The sequence below is a fragment of the Macrobrachium nipponense genome, chromosome 10, assembly GCF_015104395.2.
Source record: "Macrobrachium nipponense isolate FS-2020 chromosome 10, ASM1510439v2, whole genome shotgun sequence".
Lineage (NCBI taxonomy): Eukaryota > Metazoa > Arthropoda > Malacostraca > Decapoda > Palaemonidae > Macrobrachium > Macrobrachium nipponense.
The window spans coordinates 87089286-87101785 of NC_087204.1; positions in this window are offsets into that span (position 1 = coordinate 87089286).

Here is a 12500-nt window from a genome sequence, read left to right on the forward strand (position 1 = left end):
CCGTACAAATCTAGATAAATTAGAGGTAACACTATTTCGGGTCATGACAATAAATGCTCCTTTGCAAAGTCCCGATCGCAGTTTTAGCCTTGAGTTTTTTTAGTTATATAAAATATTGAACCTCAATGACTCAACTTAACTTTAAAAATACGGCTGGATTGCAAGGAATAACATGTCTGTAAAAAACTTTCATTAGGCTAAATGCGCTGACCAGGATACCTCACTATTTCAAATTTTAGCAAAAAATGAAGTAAACAACAGCAAGTACAAACAGTTAATATTGAATGCAGTAGAGATAACTTGTCTTAATAGTAATCGCTCAATTCATGAATTCAGAATCAAACAAATCATGCTTATGCAAACTCGGTTTCTGTGTCACCTAGTCAACGGTCAGGGTCAGTCAGATCTGCCGAGTGTTCAAAGCATGGCACATTCCAATAAGCGACTCTAGCAGAGTGGGGAAAAGCGATGTTGGATCATACATGCCAATACCTTTTTAAATTAAAAAGGATTTTTCCTATGCATCACATGACTGTACCAAGTAATCAGAGCAGGTTCTCGTTTTTTTTTTAATACATTAAGTTATTATAAATACTGGTGGATTAAGCCCGACTGTACGCGCCGTAAAAATTAGAATATCTTGTTTTATTCCTTTAGTACACGTAATATCCTGTATTTACGGACTCACGTCTGTTGTTCGAACTTCCTTAATGAAAGAATCCGGGATAAGCGTAGCGCTTACAGATACCTCTATAGTTTATAAAAAACATTGATCTGTATCTAGTGTAATTGTAAGATATCCATCTAGGGGTATACAAAATATTATATTACCTCCTGCAAAATAAGGCGTGTTTATCAAAGGAAAATTCTATAAACCTTCAAACATATTAAAATCCGTTTGAACAAAAAGAGACAGTTAATCAAATAATAACTTATATAGAAGAACAAATCATTTGTCTCATAAATCGTAACATTGTTCAAATGACCCAACAGAATTCTCCCACAACCGCAGTCGCAGTTTGCACGCAAAATCTCGAGAAGCATGCACCCTCAAATGTCTTAGTGCGTGTAAAAAGACCTTGCTGGAAAATGAAATTTTAATCCTTCCCGACACTCTGAAATATGACGATTTCCGCGAACAAAGCCCTAGACAAGGTTGACTCGCAGCAACAAGTTAATCTAGTAATCCACAAAACCTATACATATAAATATCGCATTTTTTTTTATTGTTGCTAATTTTTAATCACGTCAAAACAGTAGTGGATGAATCTCTCTTATACTCTATCTAAAGTAATATCCGTAAAGTCATTCAAGCAGAGGTGATTCAGCAGAAATTTTTTTTTTTTATCTATCTGAAATACCAGGAAGTTTCTCCACTAGCGAGTGATCTCTGGGGAAAACGGATGTAATTTAAAACAAAATACGGTCTAAGGACAAACATAAAGCTATATACGTATCTTCGTATAGACTCTCAATGAAATTTCAAAATAGAGATAAATGACGAAGTTGAAAAACGTTAGTAATAGGAGTCATTAGGAAATCAAATAAGCCCATATAATTTTTCCCTCAAACGTCATGCCATAAAAGATCGGACTTTGGCGTATCTGCCGGGTAGATTGTTTTCTGTCCGCTTAAACAGAAAACGACTCCCGATAGTTTCCAGTGGCATGTACCGACGACATCTTATCTCTGTTAGGTTAGAATAAGTTTTTCACGAGCTTGGACTTACTTAAAGGCTTTTAAACCAGATACCATTACCTAAGGATTGTACCTCATACACTTGTTTTCATCACACTCAGGGGACATTATCAATTTTTACGTATGCCTCCGGCTTATGTTGTGCCCCAGTTGCAATATAGTGTTTGGAGACTTTTAGGGGATACCCTACATGCTTATATGGTTGGTCTTATAATCTTTTCTAAATACCTTAGAAGTACATTCACATAAACTAGAGCTAGTGCTACAGAGACAAAGACAAATAATCTCAGAGTAAAATATCTAAATGTGAGTTTTTAAAAAACCGAACATATTTATCTATGTTTTATGTGTCTAGTCAAGGTCTTAAAGTAGTCCATGGAAAGGTGTCTGCTATTCATAACTTCCGGTACCTATTAACATAAAAAGGGGATACAGCACTTTTGCGCAGTAGTGGGTTTTACAATCGTATATAAATATGTAACTCTTCAATCATGACAGCTCCTTTAACAGATCTTACGAAGAAGAGCGTAGATTTATTATGGTCTGAAAAGCACCAATAGGCGTTCGATATCTTAACTCTCTTACGCCGACTGGACGTATTTTACGTCGACATTTTTTGTCCCCCGTGTGCCGAGTGGACGTATTTTACGTCGACTTACAAAAGTTTTTTTTTAAAATTCGCGGAAAAATACTTATAGGCCTACCAGCCTAAAAATTTGAATCACGCGCCTTGGGAATGCTGGGAGTTCACAGATCAAGGTGTTGTTTGTTTACAATCGTTACGCAGGCGCGTAGCGCGAATTTCTTCTTGCCGCACTAAAAAGTATCTGTGACACATGTCGGAAATTATTTCGTCACTTTGACATAATTTTTGTACCGTTGTAAATTAGCCGTTACATGAAGTATTATATATGGAAAATGTGCGCATTTTTATGTAGAATACAACAATAAATACTCATGAGTTGTAGCTTTTATCAGTTTTGAGATATTATCCTATAAATAACGATAATTGCCAAATTTCAACCTTCGGTCAACTTTGACTCTACCGAAATGGTCGACGCAATTGTAAGCTAAACTCTTATATTTTAGTAATATTCAATCATTTACCTAATTTTGCAACTAATTGGAAGTCTCTAGGGACAATATTTCGATTTTATGGTGAATTTATGAAAAAACTTTTCCCTTACGTCCCGCGCGGTAACCACTTCCGAAAAAAATCATACATGCGATTGTGGTAATGTTTGCACCATTTTAAAATTAGCCGTTATATAAAGTTTTATATATGGAAATGTGCGCAATTTCCTGCACAATACAACCAAAAACAACCCATGGTTGTAGCTTTTATCAGTTTGAGATATTTCATATAAATAACGATAATTGCCAAAATTTCAACCTTCGGTCAACTTTGACTCTACCGAAATGGTCGAAAAACGCAATTGTAAGAACTAAAACGCTATATTATAGTAATATTCAAGCATTTACCTTCATTTTGCAACAAATTGGAAGTCTCTTGCACAATATTTCGATTTATGGTGAATTTATGAAAAAAATAAAATTTCTTTACGTCCGCGCGGTAACTCTTCCGAAAAAATCATACGTGCGATTGTGGTAATGTGCACCATTTTAAATTAGCCGTTACAGAAAGTTGTATATATGAAAATGTGCGCAATTTCATTTAGAATACAACAAAAATAATTGAAGGTTGTAGCTTTTCTCATTTTCGAAATATTTGCATATAAATCACGATAAATAGAAAAAAACCACGTTATGGTCAACTTTGACTCTACCGAAATGGTCGAAAAACGCAATTGTAAGCTAAAACTCTTTACAGTCTAGTAATATTCAGTCATTTATCTTCATCTTGAAACAAATTCGAAGTCTCTAGCAAAATATTAGATTTATGGTGAATTAAAAAAATCTCCTTCCTCTGCGCGCGGAGTTCTCCGCCACAAATCTCCGAAATGCGTACGTACCATTCTCGGAATATTTGCTCAGTTTCATATTAGGCATTTCATAGAGTTTTATATATGAAAATGTGCGCAAATTCATGTAGAATGAACTGAAAAATATTTGAAGGTTGTAGCTTTTCTTATTTCCGAAATAATTGCATATAAAGATATATATATAAAAAAAATTCGACATTTGGTCAAACTTTAACTCGTCAGATATGGTCGAAAACTGCAATTGTAAGCTAATACTCTTACAGTATAGTAATATTCAATCATTTGTCTTCATTGAAAGAATTGGAAGTCTCTAGGACAATATTTAGATTTATGGTGAATTTTTGAAAAAAAATATTTGTTTACGTTCACGCGTTTACGAATTCATGCATTATTTTGTGATAATATTTTCTCTGTGTTGCTTTTATCGTTTTACAATGTGTTATATACCAAAATGATCGAAATTTAGTGTACATTACAACGAAAAAAAAGTAACTGGTTACCTTTAACCGTTTTGCGCACAGCGCGATTTGAATACAATTATATATGAAATTTCGTTTAGGCACTATCATATATCGCATTATTTATATATGAAATAAATGATTTTTAACATTTTTTTCATTTCTGATGGTTGCATTCTAAACTTCAGCCAACGACAAAAGAGGGAGCCAAAAATGAACTCTTAATCTTGAAAACTAAGCGCGCTGTGATTTTTTGAAAAAAATATTTTTTCCGCTTCCGTGCTCACTCTGAACACCTCCGGCACACGGGAGACAATTTTTTTTTTTACCGCTTCGGCGTAAGAGAGTTAAAAGCGGAATAATGCAGCTCACCAAACTTAAAAATCCCTGATTTAAGCCTCTTACGCCGACTGGACGTATTATACGTAGACATATTTTGCCTCCCGTGTGCCGACTGGACGTATTTTACGTCGACTTACAAAAGTTTTTTTTTAAATTTCCGGAAAAATACTTATATGCCTACCAGCCTAAAACTTTTGAATCACGCGCCTTGGGGGATGATGGGAGTTCACGGATCAAGGTGTTGTTTTGTTTACAATCGTTACGCAGGCGCGGAAGCGCGAATTTCTTTCTTGCCGCACTAAAAAGTATCTGTGACACATCTCGGAAATTATTTCGTCACTTTGACATAATTTTTGTACCATTGTAAATTAGTCGTTACATGAAGTATTACATATGAAAATGTGTGCATTATTATGTAGAATACAACAATAAAATACTCATGATTGTAGCTTTTATCAGTTTTGAGATATTTTCCTATAAATAACGATAATTGCCAAAATTTCAACCTTCGGTCAACTTTGACTCTACCGAAATGGTCGAAAAACGCAATTGTAAGTTAAAACACTTATATTTTAGTAATATTCAATCATTTACCTTAATTTTGCAACTAATTGGAAGTCTCTAGCACAATATTTCGATTTATGGTGAATTTATGAAAAAACTTTTTCTTTACGTCCGCGTGGTAACTCTTCCGAAAAAAATCATACATGCGATTGTGGTAATGTTTGCACCATTTTAAAATTAGCCGTTATATAAAGTTTTTTATATGGAAGTGTGCGCAATTTGTCATGCACCAATACAACTACAAAAACAACCCATGGTTGTAGCTTTTATCGGTTTTGAGATATTTTCATATAAATAACGATAATTGCCAAAATTTCAACCTTCGGTCAACTTGATCTACCGAATGGTCGAAAAACGCAATTGTAAGCTAAAACGCTAATATTCTAGTAATATTCAAGCATTCACCTTCATTTTGCAACAAATTGGAAGTCTCTAGCACAATATTTCGATTTATGGTGAATTTATGAAAAAAATAAAATTTTCTTTACGTCCGCGCGGTAACTCTTCCGAAAAAATCATACGTGCGATTGTGGTAATGTTTGCACCATTTTAAATTAGCCGTTACAGAAAGTTGTATATATGAAAATGTGCGCAATTTCATGTAGAATACAACAAAAAATAATTGAAGGTTAGAGCTTTTTTCATTTTCGAAATATTTGCATATAAATCACGATAAATAGAAAAAAAAACCACGTTCAGTCAACTTTGACTCTACTGAAATGGTCGAAAAACGCAATTGTAAGCTAAAACTCTTACAGTCTAGTAATATTCAGTGATTTATTTTCATCATGAAACAAATTCGAAGTCTCTAGCAAAATATTTAGATTTATAGTGAATTAAAAAAAAAATCCTTCCCTCCGCGCGCGGATTCTTCGCCACAAGTCTCCGAAATGCGTACGTCCCATTCTCGAAATATTTGCTCCGTTTCATATTAGGCATTTCATAGAGTTTTATATATTAAAATATGCGAAATTTCATGTAGAATAAAACGAAAAATATTTGATGGTTGTAGTTTTTCTTATTTCCGAAATAATTGCATATAAAAAAAAAATATTAAAAAAGTAACTTGTTACATATAACCGTTTTGTGCACAGTGCGATTTGAATACAATTATATAGGAAATTTCGTTTTTGCTCTTTCATATATTGCATTATTTATATATGATAATGATAATTTTTTTCATTTCTGATGGTTGCATACTAAACTACAGCCAATGACAAAAAAGGAGCCAAAAATGAACTCTTAATCTTGAAAACTAAGCGCGCTGTGATTTTTTGAAAAAAATATTTTTTCCGCTTCCGCGCTCACTCTGAAACACCTCCGGCACACGGGAGAAATTTTTTTTTTTACAGTTTCGGCGTAAGAGGGTTAAATAAGGATTTTTTTTTTTATTGCAACAGACGCCTCAGACCAAGGGGTAAGAGGGGTACTACTTCAGTAATATGATAAACAGTTCTTTCCTATAGCTTTTTATTCACGTAAACTAAAGCCCTCTGAAAGTAAATCTGCAGTAATAGGCAAGGAAGGGCTAGGTATCGTTAATTCACTAGTATATTTCAAGTTCATAATCTATGGCTAGCCTGTTAAAATCCTTACTGACCATGAGTCACTTACCGAGTTTTTCAAAGGCCTTAATCACGGTCCCAAAAGAACTCAGTGGCAAATGATCATTCAGGTCTTTGGAGCCAAGTTAAGATATCTAACTGGGAAGCAATTATCATAGCTGACGCATTATCCCGCAATCCCGCACCATACTGCAAAGAACCATTAATTGGACTAAAAGATATAGAGATATCCGTGCCTATTGTTAAAACCGTATCTAAACAAGAAAATTCCTTAACCCAAGAGATTGCAAGCATTGAATATCTGGGTCTTAGTGGATCAAGGTGTTGTTTTGTTTACAATCGTTACGCAGGCGCGCAAGCGCGAATTTCTTTCTTTCCGCACTAAAAAGTATTTGTGACACATCTCGGAAATTATTTTGTCACTTTGACATAATTTTTGTACCATTGTAAATTAGCCGTTACATGAAGTATTATATATGAAAATGTGCGCATTGTTATGTAGAATACAACAATAAAATATTCATGATTGTAGCTTTTATCAGTTTTGAGATATTTTCCTATAAATAACGATAATTGCCAATATTTCAACCTTCGGTCAACTTTGACTCTACCGAAATGGTCGAAAAACGCAATTGTAAGCTAAAACTCTTATATTTTAGTAATATTCAACAATCATTTACCTTAATTTTGCAACTAATTGGAAGTCTCTAGCACAATATTTCGATTTATGGTGAATTTATGAAAAAACTTTTTCCTTACGTCCGCGCGGTAACTCTTCCAAAAAAAATCATACATGCGATTGTGGTAATGTTTGCACCATTTTAAAATTAGCCGTTATATAAAGTTTTATATATGGAAATGTGCGCAATTTCATGCACAATACAACTAAAACCAACCCATTGTTGTAGCTTTTATCGGTTTTGAGATATTTTCATATAAATAACGATAATTGCCAAAATTTCAACCTTTGGTCAACTTTGACTCTACCGAAATGGTCGAAAAACGCAATTGTAAGCTAAAACGCTAATATTCTAGTAATATTCAAGCATTCACCTTCATTTTGCAACAAATTGGAAGTCTCTAGCACAATATTTCGATTTATGGTGAATTTATGAAAAAACTTTTTCCTTACGTCCGCGCGGTAACTCTTCCGAAAAAATCATACGTGCGATTGTGGTAATGTTTGCACCATTTTAAATTAGCTGTTATATAAAGTTTTATATATGAAAATGTGCGCAATTTCATTTAGAATACAACAAAAAATAATTGAAGGTTAGAGCTTTTTTCATTTTCGAAATATTTGCATATAAATCACGATAAATAGAAAAAAAACCACGTTCGGTCAACTTTGACTCTACCGAAATGGACGAAAACGCAATTGTAAGCTAAAACTCTTACAGTCTAGTAATATTCAGTCATTTATCTTCATCATGAAACAAATTCGAAGTCTCTAGCAAAATATTTAGATTTATGGTGAATTTAAAAAAAAATCCTTCCCTCCGTGCGCGGATTCTTCGCCACAAATCTCCGAAATGCGTACATCCCATTCTCGGAATATTTGCTCCGTTTCATATTAGGCATTTCATAGAGTTTTATATATTAAAATGTGCGCAATTTCATGTAGAATAAAACGAAAAATATTTGAAGGTTGTAGCTTTTCTTATTTCCGAAATAATTGCATATAAAAAAAATATATATAAAAAAATTCGACATTCGGTCAAATTTAACTCTTCAGATATGGTCGAAAACTGCAATTGTAAGCTAATACTCTTACAGTATAGTAATATTCAATCATTTGTCTTCATTTTGAAAGAAATTGGAAGTCTCTAGGACAATATTTAGATTTATGGTGAATTTTTGAAAAAAATATTTGTTTATGTCTGCGCGTTACGAATTCATGCATTATTTTGTGATAACATTTTCTCTGTGTTGATTTTATCATTTTACAATGTGTTATATACCAAAATGATCGAAATTTAGTGTACATTACAAAGAAAAAAAAGTAACTTGTTACCTATAACCGTTTTGGGCACAGTGCGATTTGAATACAATTATATAGTAAATTTCGTTTTTGTGCTATCATATATCGCATTATTTATATATGATAATGATAATTTTTTTCATTTCTGATGGTTGCATACTAAACTACAGCCAATGACAAAAAAGGAGCTAAAAATGAACTCTTAATCTTGAAAACTAAGCGCGCTGTGATTTTTTGAAAAAAATATTTTTTCCGCTTCCGTGCTCACTCTGAAACGCCTCCGGCACACGGGAGACAATTTTTTTTTTTTACAGTTTCAGCGTAAGAGGGTTAAATAAGGATTTTTTTTTATTGCAACAGACACCTCAGACCAAGGGGTAAGAGGGGTACTACTTCAGTAATATGATAAACAGTTCTTTCCTATAGCTTTTTATTCGCGTAAACTAAAGCCCTCTGAAAGTAAATCTGCAGTAATAGGCAAGGAAGGGCTAGGTATCGTTAATTCACTAGTACATTTCAAGTTCATAATCTACGGCTATCCTGTTAAAATCCTTACTGACCATGAGTTCACTTACCGAGTTTTTCAAAGGCTTAATCACGGTCCCCAAAAGAACTCGGTGGCAAATGATCATTCAGGTCTTTGGAGCCAAGTTAAGATATCTAACTGGGAAGCAATTATCATAGCTGACGCATTATCCCGCAATCCCGCACCATACTGCAAAGAACCATTAATTGGACTAAAAGATATAGAAATATCTGTGCCTATTGTTAAAACCGTATCTAAACAAGAAAATTCCTTAACCCAAGAGATCGCGAGCATTGAATATCTGGGTCTTAGCGCAGAACTGTTACAAACTGAACAAAGCAAGAGTCAACAGCAATAAGCAAAACAATAAACACTTCGAACGGAAACAGGGTCAGCAGCAATAAGCAAAACAATAAACACTTCGAACGGAAACACGGTCAGCGGCTAAGCAAAACAATAAACACTTCGAGCAGAAACCCTAAAGCAAAAGTATATTTAAAGTATGTGTATCAGAATTATGTAATCAAATGTAATATTATATGTAGGTCCGTGATGAAGAAAACCCGAAGAACACAGCAGATGACTAACGACCAGGTAGTAGTAATAATCTCTTTCATACCAATCGTCCTAAACTGGTTGCATTCCGTCATCCAGTGTTCCCTATTATGTCACAGAAAGCCAAATCACTGTTTTACTGGCCTACAATGCTTACAGATATAAAAAGCACATAACTGATTGAAACACGTGTCATGAAAACACGGGACACACTAAGACACCTGTCAGTTTAAGGGCCTATCCTGTGCCAAATCAATCCTTGAAAGAATATACGTAGAATTATTAACAGACTTACGAGTCTGACAGAGGAAGTAAACACTTCCTAGTGTTAATAGTTCCTTGACACGTTATATAGAATTAATAGCACTAAAAACAAACACCGCAATTGAGTGCGCTAGGAATATTTATGAGTGCTAAATCAGTAAACATGGAATTCAACACATAATAATAATCTGACTCGGGTGGTGTAAATCAATAATAATCTCCTTAACTCGTTGTGTGTATTCCTTTCCATTAAGAAAACCAATACTATATTTTATCACCCAGAGTCAATCGGTTTGGTAGAATAACGGATAAATAAAAAAGTGTCAATGTCTTACGAGTTACATTCGAGATATTGGATCCGAACTGGATTATAGCGGTTCTCGCGGTTTAAATACCTTTTATCATTCATATCTTGTATCTGTAGAATTGATACAGCAAGTAGCCTTATATGGTACGCTGCTAGAACACTTTTCCACATATTCAAGCCAACCATTAGTTTATCAAATATATATATATATATATATATATATATATATATATATATATAAAATTATATAAATAAATAAATATAAAAAAATAAAATAAATATGGATACAAGTGGAGTCGATATAATACACTCCGTAAGAAGTCGGAAGGGTTACAAATTATAACAAAAAAGAAATCATGATAAAATCAATAAGCAAAACGTAACCATATGTTAATTAAATATCCAAATATATATGCGTAGAGATTTGAACTCTAACTTAACGCTTTAGTAATGACAAATAAGCTAAAAGTTCAAACACATATCAAAACCTACTGACATATTGTCTGTCCCGGTGATTTATATTCGTAGTCAATGAAAAAAATAAAATAAATAAAATAAAATAAAATAGATTTTAAAGTCAGGAAGTCTAGAAGTGAAAATGTATATCTATGCAAATAATCTTATTCAGGGCAAATAGTATATATAAAATTTGTATGGAAACCCTTTTCATTAGTTTGAATAAGGAATATCTAATTTAACATAATTACATTTATTTGCAATCATTCAGATTTCCGACATGAAACTAATATATTGTCCAATTTTGGTACTGCTTTTTTCAGACATTCTTCTCGTGTGGGTCGAGTATTAAAACAAAAAATACCCAATTTATACTAAGTCGTATTTATTACAGCAAGTAACGTAACTCTTAGCTGGCTGAGAGCAATCTCCTGCCAGGACGACGTCATCAGTTGTGAAGGTGCATGACGCGTTGCCGGATCAGCATTGTTCCTTTTAACCTCAATAAAACGCTTGAAAAGCAGGTTGCTGGAGAGAGGAATGCTTAGCCCGAACTTCTCATTGGCAAGGCATACGTTAGGTACAAGTGTCTATCCGTATGCGCAATGCAACTTTAGTTAAGGACTTGCAATCATTTTAAAATTAATGAACAAAATAAGCAAATAGAATTTCTATAACATCAAAATGAATTAATTTTTTCTGAACCTCATAGACAATTAGTCAATAATTCAGCTTAGACATTGGTAAACGGACATTTAGAAGTATCAAGTCATGGATATGAAATATTTACTTGCAACATTAGTCTATTACAATTCAAGTAAATGACATTCCTAGGAAAATGTCACATTTTCTTGGAAAACCCAAAGTTTATATAGAAATTAGTTACATAGTAGGTTCTTTCGTTGCATCTCTAGCCTATTAATAAAGTTTTAAAAATTAACCTCAGAGGATGCGCGCAAGAAATTTGAATATGAAACCTTTGTTAGGGGCACATAGGATCGGATTGTATCACAGCTTAATTTCAGTTAGCATAGAGAAATACAGAATCATGATTAATATTCTCTTTGACTCTTATGTTGCCTGGCAATCTTACAAATAGCTCAGTTTTCCACTTCTTTGTCTAGTAACTTACTACCAGTAATATCGAATTTTCTTTGGGATTCTTATTGATATCTGTTTATTTTTATAATTATGGATATTTTTGCAGTCATCATAGACCTGGATAGGTTCACTCCTTGTTAATGCCATGGATAAAAAAGTTTGTACAGCTGAATCTTTTGAATTCCATAAAATATCAGTGAATTCATGTGGGTTAAGTCTGGTCTTAATTGCTCTCTCCCTCCCGTATTAGGTGTTCTGAATTTACTTTGCCCTTGTGACAAGTATAATTTCACTTGCAGGCTGATTAATGGAACCTAGTTACAGTATCCTGCAGTACGAGAGTTTCACATCTCAACTTCAAAAAATCGTTCGTCGCTGCGGACGATGGCAGTCGAGTAACAACCACCTACAATGTGAAAGGAATAAGCACCATCATGGACTTCTTCGACCGACACCGTATCCCGTCGTTAATCTCGTGTTAATGCGGAACGCTCCGGCGGCTGTCGGAAATAGACTACAAAAGGGACATACTTCCGACAATTACGACCAAAAGGATATTCAACTCTACGTTGCTGGCGAAGGACTCGTGCTGGGGGTGATTTTATTCATCGCGAACGTATTCGTGTGGCTTAGGATGCAGAGAACAAGTATGAGCGCAAAATAGAACGTTGGACCCCGCCCAGGCAAATTTTCCCTTGTTTTAACCATTTGGAATTGGCCATTTCATTTGGCTATAGGTG